General features: G+C 37.0%; 1 protein-coding gene across 2 annotated transcripts in view; it reads right to left on the minus strand.

Annotated features, from left to right (window-relative positions):
• DRD1 (dopamine receptor D1) overlaps positions 1-8,800 on the minus strand; it is an 84,159-nt gene extending 75,359 nt beyond the window's left edge. The window contains exons 1-2 of one of the 2 annotated variants that reach the window (XM_077472943.1): positions 8,491-8,800; positions 7,240-8,158 (exon numbers count right to left, since the gene is read on the minus strand). The gene's annotated coding sequence lies outside the window, so the exon portion shown is untranslated. Of the gene's footprint in view, positions 1-7,239; positions 8,197-8,490 lie in introns of both variants that reach the window. The other variant, XM_077472942.1, reaches the window with a different exon arrangement.
• Positions 8,801-12,548: the final 3,748 nt, after the last annotated feature.

Raw genomic sequence — 12,548 nt, forward strand, 5'->3', positions numbered from 1 at the left:
TGATCAAATACCATCAAAATAAATCTCTATTTGTGGGGGAAAAAAAAGAACATCAATTTTGTCTGGGTACAACATTGCATATTGCCTTCACTTAGGATATCTCTCTGTGCAAAGCTTTGCTAATTAACCACTTGCTGACCAGCCATAGAACATATATTGTGGCAGGTACGTCATTTCGTGCAATAGCCAGTTGGGGGGGGGGGGCGCACGTGCACTGATTGGCCAGAGAGGCAGAATGGCAGTCTGCCAATGTAAACAAGACAGATGGCCATTCTGACAGGGATGAACACAGTGATCTTGTTTTCCTGCTAAGCAGGAACACAGATCTCTGTGTTCATCCAGTCAGTCCACCCCCACACAGTTAGAAAGTAGCCCCTAGGGATACACTTAACCCTTTGATCGCCCCTGGTGTTGACCCCTTCCCTGAAAGCCTTGAAAGTGTCATTAGTACAGTAACAGTGCATTTTTTTGGTTCCCAAAAAAAGTGTCAGTTAGGTGTCCGATTTGTCCACCTCAGTGTTGCAGTCCTGCTAAAAATCGCTGATCGCCGACATTACTAGTAAAAAAAAAAAAAACTGAATAAAAATATCCCATAGTTTGTAGACGTGATAACTTTTGTGTAAATCAATCAATATACGCTTGTTGGGATTTGTTTTACCAAAAATATGTAGCTAAATGCATATTGACCTAAATCGATGAAGAAATTAGATTTTTTTTTTTTTTTATTGGATGTTTTACAGCAGAAAGTAAAAAATATTGTTCTTTTTTCAAAATTGTCAGTCTTTTTTTTTGTATATAGCTCAACAAATAAAAACTGCAGAGGTGATCACATACCAACAAAAGAAGTCTCTATTTGTAGGAAAAAAGGACATCAATTTTATTTGGGTACAGCGTCACACGACCACGCAATTGTCAGTTAAAGTAACGCAATGCCATATCGCAAAAAAATGACCTGGACATTAAGGGGGTAAAACTTTCTGGGCTGAAGTGGTTAATGGGAGAAAGTAAAAAATATATACATTTTAATACTGCATAAGACTGAATTAGATTCATACAATTGGTGATGTAATGTATGTGCATTGAGATACATAAATTTTTTCATCCAAAAGTAGACATATATAAATCTTAATATGTTGAGAAAAGTGTGTAACTTTTAAAAGAACCCTTTCCAGATTAAGGTTGATTTACTAAAACTGAAGAGTACAACATCTGGAAATCTGGTACAGCTGTGTATGGTAGCCAAACAGTTTTTTAACTTCAGCTTGTCCAATTAAGTTTTGACAAAAAACCTGAAAGCTGATTGGCTACTCTGCAGAGCTGCACCAGATTTTGCACTTTTCAGTTTTAGTAAATCAACCCCTATAGGACTAAAGGTTGGTTGGGTAGCTTATGCTCAGTATTTGAAGGATGATTGTGGTCAGAGAACTGCTTACCCATGACTTTTGGCTAAGTGTAAAACATATATGTTGTATTACAGCCTTTAGTAACTGTATATAGTCCCCGCTGATGATGATGATGAAGTCCCATGGGACATAACACGTATGGGAGGTGAAGCTGCACCAACTGATGTCAACTGCTGCTCTCCTGGATCGAGTGTGAGCCATTTGTGTACATTTCCAGTCGTTCATGAGTGTAACCATTAGATGCCTGATTCAAATGGTTTTAATGTGAGTGTTTCTATTTACATTTTATAAAAGTTCAGCAAGTTTAGCAGAGAGCAGTATTAGTCTTCTTTGCTTTATTTATATGTTACCTGGGATCTCATCTCTATATTGAAACCTGACGCCTTTGAGTACTTAAAACCTGTGGTGGGACAAGCGCAAGAGACCATACTGTTCATTCAGAGGTCAACAGACTGAGGTGAGCGACCAGTCTCTATTTTGGTGGTGGGAGTTTATCAGTCCAGGTTCTCTTCCATTATCTTACTTTGACACAAGATTTTTGAGTGGTACTGTATTTGGACTTTCTCATATGATCTTTACCAAGGAATGGTCATTTATTAGTGTTATGCCCCGTACACACAATTGGATTTTCCCACAACAACGTTGAATGTGAGCTTGTTGGCAGAAGGTCCAACTGTGTGTATGCTTCAGCAAACATTTGTTGTCGGACTTTCTGTTGGCTAACAGGTTCTCAAATTTTACACCAACAATTTTTGTTGTCGGACTTTCCGATCGTGCATACACAAGTCCATCGGACAAAAGTCCACGCACGCTTGCAATCAAGTACGAGCCGGAAGTGCTCGGTCTTGTAAAACTAGCGTTCATAATGGAGACATTACATATGTCTTGTACGTCACAAAGTTTGTAATTGTTGGCCACCATTTGTGTGACCGTGTGTATGCAAGACAAGTTGGAGCCAACAACCTTCGAACAAAAAATCCACGGTTTTGTTGCCGAAAAGTCAGATCGTGTGTACGGGGCATTAGTTGCACTGCACTGATTGACTATGTGTATATAGATTAACAGTCAATGAATGTTACCTTTAAGATGCCTTTAGACCTATGCATTGCAATAACTAAAAAGTATATAACTAAAATGTGTGTTTGGTAGCATGGTAATGGCAGTTTTTGCAATAAATGGCGTATTGATTTATTTAAAATGACATCCTAAATTACAACAACCCATGTGGCTGCACACTACAGTACACATGCAATGTGTTGTGATGCACTGCTTTACAAAGTGTTGTATTCTTTCTTACCTTAGCATTAACATGTGTGTGATAAAGAACCATAGCAGCATGAACAAGTCTGAAGGGGCACTTAGGCCTAGTACACACAATTTTTTTTTTCGTGCTACCCAGCAGGGCTGAATGAAAAAAAAAACTGACCGCTCTTGAGGAGCCACTGTTCCGATGATAGTACAGCAATCTCCCCTGCTGTGCTATTGTGTCTGACAGGCCCCATCAATTGAAGTTGGCTGAATGGCTGTCAGACGGTTTCTATTAAACCGGTCAATGCCACCCAACATTTGGCCCTTGTGTACTAGGCTTTAGAGTTATAGAATAATGAAGAGGGTTAGCACATGGTGCAGAATCAACCAGGCCTGGCTGAAAACAACAATAGAAAAATGGGTAAAATAACTATATTATTCAATATATATCATGTTAAAAGTGTATTTATTGAAACATATATATATATTACAGGTTGCTAAATTTGGTATTTTTGCAAGGTTTACGGGTAACATTGCATAAACTAGATTATCCTTTAAAAGCCAACATCTCCCTGCACTTTGAAGTATTATTTTGCTATTTAGCAGACAATACAAATGTATGAAACTGTTAAAAAAACTAGATCAATGCATACACAACGGAAATCTATTTCAGGGTGTGGATATCTTATCTTTTTTACCACTGTCTCCATCATGTAGGACAGGAGTATTCAACCTGCGGCCCACAGGCCGAAGATGGGTAAAATAACTATATTATTCAATATATATTGTTTTGAAAATGTATTTATTGAAACATATATATTACAGGTTGCTAAGTTTGGGATTTTTGCATGGTTTAGGGGCAACATTGCTTAAACTAGATTTTCCTTTAAAAGCCAACTTCTACCTGCTCTTTAAAGTATTTTTTTGCTGTTTAGCAGACAATATAAATGTATAAAACTGTTACAAAAAAATAGATCAATGCATACACAATGGAAATCTATGTCAAGGTGTGGATATCTCATCTTTTTTTACCACTGTCTCTATAATGTAGGACAGGAGTAAGTATCCAACCTACAGTCCATGGGCCACTTTTGGCCCAAGATGGTTACGAATGCAGCCCAACATAAAATAATAAACTAATACATTTTTGTAAACAATTGTTAATTTGGAAAACACATGCGGCCAAAGAAAAAATTTACAGTGTCTCTTTACTGGAGTTCTATCTTCTCAAAGAAAAATATTCACAAACATGCCTTATTCATGTCATCACTTTTCAGCTGCACCTATTGTGAGCAACTATTTTCAAGGATGAAGCACAGGAAGGGTAAAATTAGAAGCAAAATATATGATGAGCACCTTTAGAATCATCGTGAATTGCTACTACGTCCATGGAACCAGATATTGATGCGTTAATTTATTTAAAAAAAATATCACACTAGTTTTAAGTTGGCCTCTTTTACTTTTATAATAAGAAAAATTACAAAAAAAATATGTTTTATTATTTAGATAGGTACATTATCGGTATCATGTATTAGTGATCATTAACTTGTGATCTATCAGACTTTTTCTGCTCATCAGCTATCCTTATTGATAGTCTATTTTATGTGTGGCAATTCCTCTTTGTCCAATGTTGCCCAGAAAGGTCAAAAGTTGGACACCCCTAGTGTAGAAATTTTGACCTGCTATAGACTCTAAGCCCTTGTACACACGGTCGGACATTTCGGCAACCAAATCCGACGGATTTTGTCCGACGGATTTTGTCCGAAACTGTTGCATACACACGGTCGGACAAAGTTGTCAGAAAATCTGATTGTATATAATGTGATGACGTTATTTCGTTAGGACAGGACTACGTTCAGGCTAGTAGCCAATAGCTTTGGTCTAGGAATTTGATCTGAGCATGCGTGGCACTTTGTCCGTCGGAGTAGGCTACACATGATCGGAGTATGTCCGATCGGAGCATTTTGTCTGAAAATTTTAGTTGGAAAAGTTGGTCCGTCGGATATTCCGACGGAAACAGTCCGATGGAGACCACAAACAGTCGGAATATCCGACAAAACGGTCCGATAGGACACATTCCGTCTGAATCTCCGACCGTGTGTACAAGGGCTAACAGTACCTCATATGATCCAGTTATTTCTCCTGTCCTCTGTGAGCAATTAGAGCATTGTTAACCATAAATAAGAGATAACTTTTTTTAATAAAGTCTTTTCTTTTTTGCCAAAGTTAGTGCCTACTGCAGGTTGAAAGAAAATGATAAAAAAATTTCAATATGGCTGAGGGATGGAAACACAAGTTTTGAGGGATGATCTGCCACTTACCCCCTTTAGTAAATTTCACAATAATCTATGGCAAACACTGAAGGTACAGTGATGTTCTAATATTTAGGCATAGAGTGAGAGCTGCATACAATGGACCACTATTTAATTTTTATTAAATAAAGAGTGTGCACAGGGGATATGCATTAGTACATAACCATATTTGAATTACCATTACACAGCAGTGTTCACTTTTAACTTTAATGTGTTAACATTTTCTTTCTTACTCTGAGAGATATTATAAATAGGAAAGTTTAAATGGTTAGGTATCGTTGTACAATTCACAGCTGTCTTGTATAAAGTGAACATTTGGTTTTGAAATCGTTAAATACCAAGTCTGTGTTTGGAGCTTCTAGTTATATAACACTTGAGTCATTCAAGCACTTAGAGCACAAATACTGAAAGATGGCTCTCTGTATACACAGAATTCATTAATTCACAAGGCCCTTTACAGTCTGCCTACTCTTTCTATCGCTGCCGGATGGTGCCCCGTACAATGTAAATAAAATTTCCTATCTTGCTGATTATTCATTATTCAGCACACTATTGCAGCCATGCAGCATCCTGTAGCTGAATCACTGAATTACACTCTTTATATAATTCAAACATTACAAGAGTAGGAAAACCATCTCTAGAGAAAAAGGATGGCACCTGATAAGTACTTATTATAGAGTGTCCTGAAAAATGCATATTGATTTCTTGGCACACTCCTAAAATTTGTATTATTTACAATTTTAATATGAATCATTCCACTAGGCTTTGGTCATTGAAATTATTACAATCTTGGAGAACAATAAAATAAATAAAGGTCACAGGAAGAGACATCAAGCACCAGCAGACAGAGGGATTGATTTACTAAAGGCAAATCCACTCTGCACTACAAGTGCACTTGAAAGTGCAATTGCCGTAGATCGCTGTAGATCTGAGGGGAAGCTCTGAAATGAGGGGAAGCTCTACAGCTTTTATCATCCGATCATGTGCATGCGAAAATGCTGTTTTTTATTGTCCTTGCATGTCCCCCTCAGATCTACAGCGTCTGCACTTCCAAGTGCACTTGTAGTGCAAAGTGGATTTGCCTTTAGTAAAGAACCCTCAGACTTCCCTACAAGTCTTCTAAGCGGATCTATCCAAAGACTTTGCATGAATAGACATGTTTCCAATTTATTTTGGGTCCATGTATTAAACTGGGGTTTCCTTCGAATTATGCATAGTTTATGCCAAATGTATTTATGTCACCAGACTTTTATTAATGTACATTAGATAGCAAAACATTTCACTTGAAAACATGAGATAGACAGATAAATAGATATATAGAAAGTGTTACCATACAGGTCCTGGGGGACAGTGTCCACAGATTCTGCAGGAGAGGAGAAACCTCCTTGACCAGCACCTCTTACATCCAACACATGAGCTGAAGTTTTTAGGTGGATACCCCACTACTTTCCTTGTAGTCACACTAATGCAAATCCTGCTATCGCGTTAATAAACTTTTCATGGTTACGTTTTCTAACGTATAATCCCTATCTAATATATATGGACAACTTAAAATGTCATATAGTCCGTACTATGTGGTACACCTGCGATTCTACCCGGCAACATTTTTAAAAAAGTCACGACCAAACCATTACTATTCTGTAAGGCAAAAAAGGTATCAGAATTGCGTATTCAGTAAAAGACAGGAACTAACAGTTATTAACTAGTGTGCGTTCACACAATGTATGTAAAATATACAAAATGTGTGTGCGTGCATGTACAGATATATATATATATATATATATATATATATATATATATATTTACCTATCCATCTACCTATCTATCTCACTTTATATCTAGCTATAAATCCACATACTTTGAGGGCTATTTTAATTAGCTCCATCACATTAGCTTGTTGAGTTTCTCTTTCAGCAGATAAGCCACCATAAATATGCAGTATGGCTGGTCTGTATTTGTAGGACTCAAAAGACTTAATTAAGCTCTGGAATATCCTTATTATAATCTCCCATAAAGCTTGATTTTTATTCAGCCATTAAAAGAGCACATCCAGTGCTCCACTACTACATTCTGCATAACTAGGGCAATGTAGCCTGGATGAGGCAGCCCTAAATGTATCACACAGAATAAATGTCACGACATTATTTATTTATTACATTTCGCTTTAGAGGCTGCAGATGCCTTTAAAGCCATACTTTGCACTGCTTAGTGGATGACTTGGATAATTACAACCAATCTCACGTACACATCACAGAGCAGAAATTACAATACTGTACCTGGAACCGCTAAGGCTTGATCTCTTCCGGAAGCAAAGGTAGCTCTTGCATTGTCTTGGAATCTGTTGTATTGATTATCGCTTTTCATACTCAATCTTTCTTGGTTTTTGGCTGTACTTTTACATTCTTCTTGCTTGTCAGACAGAGGCATGACTGCAAATCACTTCATTTCTATATTTATTTCTTGTGTTTTTCTTAAGATCCATGGATAAAAACTAAGAAAAAACGCATTTGCTCCCGGCTCTGTTACTTTCTAATTAAATGCCCACGATTACAATTTCTTTCTGCCAATGGCAAGTTGTTAGCTATCTAGATTTATCATGCCTTGGGCAATATCCTCAAACAAGCAGTGAGAGTATATTGGCATTCCAAACTCTGATGAAGGTTTTGACGTGGAGGTCAGTAGTTGGTTCAGAGTCCTCCAGAGTAAAGTACCAGAGCATATGCATCAGGTGAGGTCAAGAAGCTACAGAACATCTGTGTGACACCTAATGTTAATTGTTTGAGGTTATCTAGAATATATTTCCAGAGTCTTTAGTTTTTATGACGTTTCCACACAGGTTAAGGTTACTGCCAAGGACTTTTATCTTGGTATCATGTTTTGTATTCAGATATTTGGATCCCTGAAGGTTTTTCTTGTATATATGAATGAAGGGTCCAGATATGAAATACCTGGCTGTTGTCCTCCAGATTGAGTCTTTTCTGATGGATTTTCATCACGCTGCATTTTTACATTGGAAAATGGCATTTGGCTGATCTTGACGCAATCTAACAAGACCTTAATGTGTCTCCTTTGGTATGGTCTATACATCTAAACCACCATGGCATTGTGTTTTCCGTAAGTCTACCTGAGCCCAATTACAAAGGAATGTTGCACACCTTGAGCATCCAAAATATTCTGTGCATCTGAAGGGTCTTCCTAAAAACATACACATGGCTCCATCAGAACCCATGAAACTGCAATAAAATATGTGAAATGCTTATAAAACACCTTTAACAATGATGATATTTAACTCATCGTCCTTGAGCCATAAAGCATCACATAAACTAATCTCCAACATTGAAATTAAGTAATGACATATTAAAACTAAACAGTTAATTAAAAAAGGTTGAAACATATATAAGCTGTATATCTTCTGAATACCTTTTTCTGAAAGACTATTTCCATGATCAAAGTACACATTAAAATTGTATTTGTGAACATAAAGAAGGATACAAGCTAGTCTACAGCAGAAAGCATGGATCACTTACATGGATCTAGGAGACTTCAGCTGATCCTCAATATGATTCTGATCTCATCATGTAGTAGATGAAAGTAGCCTTCCCCATAAAACAATGCTGCCTTGTCTTCTTCACTTTGAGAGTGTCGTTGTCTCTCGCAGCCTGTTCTTGTTTCATTGTTAGATTAGCTGACGTCCTGGGAAGAGAAAGTGGCTGCATGGCACCTTCTAGTGGCTGCATTTGAAAACAGCAGCAGGCAGCAATCCATGGTATCACACTATAGACAAGAGGGACATCATAGTGTTTGTTTAACACGCTATGCACCCTTGAATGAAAAGAATTCATAGTTAAGTAGGTATCATATGACTGCTACATATGTGCAAAAAAAATAGAATACATGCAGGATTATTATGTGTTAATAAATAAAATCCATATTGTGTTTAGATTTGGAGGCTAGTTATAATGTGTGCCATGTCTGTGCAAACAATAAATTAATTTGCAATAATAAAAAAAAAAAAGCATTTTACTTAAACCAGTTTTATGATGCTTGTCGAAACTGTGTTTTCTGCTTCCTGATTAAATTCTCAGTATGTAATACTTCTACATACCCATAGGCAGCCAATTTGTGCAGCATTATACTGAATCAGCCTCACTTAAATGAAGGATATTAAAAAAGACTGTTCTCTGCTTATCATCGTTGATGCGTCATTTTAGCGTTTGCTATCAAAGGAAATAAAACGTACAAAATTATTTTATTGAACAAGTGTGGCTAATTCTTAGTTGTTACCCTAGGCAAACATTGATGAAAAAACCTGATAGATTCAAGAAGTGAGGATTTTGGGTACATACTGATGACAGTAAGCATATTTGAGTTTTGAGCTAGACAAATATTAGCTTTCCAACTCCAATGATTTTATAGATTACATTTTTAATGAAGCAATTTGAACTTGTGTCATGTTAACAAATACTGAAACATTTTTCTGATAGTATTAATGGTAAATACAACCACATATTTCAAATCAGTTAAGCAATAGAAAGATTCAAATATGACATATAAAATGATATTGTTTGATCAAACCATGAAATAGCATAAAATCCATTTTCTTTTCTTTGAATTGGCTGGCTGGTGATGATGCTTAGTACTTTCTTAGCTTAAAAAAAAGTATTTTATATGTACAATTCTTCTTACTGCTATTGTTGTAAGTACGCTCTCAATGTTATTTTTCACATAAGCACATGTAGAGTGCTGAAGCTGCAGCATGACGTTGATACGCTTTAGTGTGTTTTGGCATGCACTGATGTGCATTTTATTGTGCATTTAAGTGTATTAAATGCTCCAAGATGCACAAAAAGGCATGAAAGGATTTACTTTATTACAGCCTGTGCACTTAGCAAAGAAAATTTTCACTTTGCAAAGTGAATGATAGTAAATATGTTGCGTTCAATGCCCAATCATGTGCAAAGGAAATAAAAACAATATTTTGGCTAGCAAATGGCTATAGAATTGAAAAAAAAATAGCTTCATCTTATCTTATTATTATCTTATTATACACTTATGCTCAGTGAACATGAACATCGCTAAGTGTATAGGAGTTGAATTACTAAAGACAAACAGATTTTTCACTTTGCAAGGGCATTTTCCCCAGTGCTTTGTGAATGTATTGACCTTCATCATCCAATTGTACGATCGAAAATGCTGTTTTTTATTTTTCTTCACCACATTCAGCAAGCGCTGGACCAAATTCCCTTGCAAAGTGCAACTTCTCTTGCAAAATGAACACGCTATTTCCATTAAGTCAGCCCCAAAGCCTCTAGTTCTTTAAAAAAAAAAAAAAAAAATCAGCCTCAACATGCTAAAACTAGTTAAAGGTGGCATAAATGCTAGTTTAAAAAGATACAGAGTCGATCTGGCTTTTTTTATTCTGCCACAGTAAATGAGCTAGAGAAGAAATCAAAACTCTAATGCCCCGTATACACGAGCGGATTTTCCGCTGGAAAAAACTTGGATGTTTTTTCTGACAGAATTCTACTCAAGTTTGGCTTGCATATACACGGTCACACAAAAGTTCTCTGAAATTTCGATCATCAAGAACGCAGTGACGTACAACACTACAACGAGCCAAGAAAATTAAGTTCAATGCTTCTGAGCATGCATCGAATTGTTTCCAAGCATGGTTAGGAATTTTGCATGTCGGAATTGCTACAGATGATCGGAATTTCCGATCGGAACTTTTTCAGTTGGAAAAATAGAGAACCTGCTCTCAATCTTTTGCTGGCAGAAATTCTGCCAGCAAAAGTCCGATGGAGCATACACATGGGACTATCCGACCAAAATCGCTCATCAGACTTTTGCTGGCGGGATTTCTGATCGTGTATACGGGGCTTAAGGGATTGGTTTATTTAGAAAATAGACTGTTTACTTTGCAAGGGAAGCTGCACTTTGCAAACTAAATATCCCCAGTGAATGTGGTGACATTTCACCTTGTGAAGAATACCCAATCACCTTCAAGGAAAATAAAAAAACACATTTTTGCTTGCACATGATTGGATGATGGAAGTCAGCAACCTCATTCACTGAGCTTTGGGAAAAGTTCCCTTACAAAGTACAACTTCACTTGCAAAGTGAACAGTCTAGTTGTCTTTTTTTTTTTTTTAAACAGTTTTTTTATTGTCATTTTCAACAAGACAGTTTAAGCAGGGACATGTACAAATAGGGCACAGAAAAATATATTCAGCAATCAGTCAAAAATTTTCCATATTGTGAAAGAACAATCATATCATATAACAGAAAATCAAACAAAACGTAAATAAAAAGTGCACCTACATATAGAGATCTGTAGCGTTAATACCTGACTTTGATAAGTATATCATATAGCTAACAGAAATAAAGATAGAAGCTAGTAGTCCATATATAAGTAAGTATGGTCAACTCTCCTCCCCCTGTATTAAAATCAGATGAAATCCTAGGCCTCAGGCAATGTACAAGTGTCGACACGTTCTGTCCAAGGGCCCCATATTTTATCAAATGTACGCGGGCACCCTCCAGCTTCATAAGTGAATTTAGTCTAATTGTCTTTAGTAAATCAACCCCTAGTGATTAGGGTATCAAAAAATTCTATGTCTGCTTTGGATTAACCACTTCAGCCCCAGAAGAATTTACCCCCTTCCTGACCAAAGCATTTTTTGCGATTCGGCACTGCGTCGCTTTAACTGACATTTGCGCAGTTGTGCGGCATGGCTCCCAAACAAAATGGAAGTCCTTTTTTTCCCACAAATAGTTATTTCTTCTGGTGGTATTTGATCACCCCTGCGTTTTTTTATTTTTTGCGCTCTAAACAAAAAAAAGTGTGACAATTTTGAAAAACGCATTATTTTTTTACTTTTTGCTATAATAAATATCCCCCAAAAATATATATAAAAAAAACATTTTTTTTCCTTAGTTTAGGCCGATACGTATTCTTCTACATATTTTTGGTAAAAAAAAAAAAAAACACAATAAGCGATTATTGATTGGTTTGCGCAAAAGTTACAGCGTTTACAAAATAGAGGCTAGATTTATGGCATTTTTATTAATAATTTTTTTTTTAAATGGCGGCGATCGGCGATTTCTATTGTGATTGCAACATTATGGCGGACACATCGGAAATTTTTGACACTTTTTTGGGACCATTGTCATTTATACAGCAATCAGTGCCATACAAATGCAGTGATTCCTGTGCAAATTACACGGGCATTGAAGGGGTTAACCAGGGGGTGGCAATGTAGGGGTTAAGTGTTCCTAGGGGCGTGTTACTAACTGTAGGGGGCGTGGCTGTGTGTGACACGTCACTGATCTCTGCTCCGATCACAGGGAGCAGAGATCAGGGACACTGTCACTAGGCAGAATGGGGAGATACTTGTTTACATTAGCATCTCCCCATTCTTACTCCCCATGAGGCGATCGCGGGTATCTCCGACTCACGGAGCCTGCCACGGGCAACGTACAGGTACGTGATTCTGTGTGTATGAGCCCTTCTGCCGACGTTTATTGACGTGAGGCGGTCGGCAAGCGGTTAACCCACCTTACAGTTTATGCTTTGAGCAATGTA

Source organism: Lithobates pipiens, unplaced genomic scaffold, assembly GCF_037356315.1.
Source record: "Lithobates pipiens isolate NorthernLeopardFrog02 unplaced genomic scaffold, aLitPip1_a1.2 Scaffold_8, whole genome shotgun sequence".
NCBI lineage: Eukaryota > Metazoa > Chordata > Amphibia > Anura > Ranidae > Lithobates > Lithobates pipiens.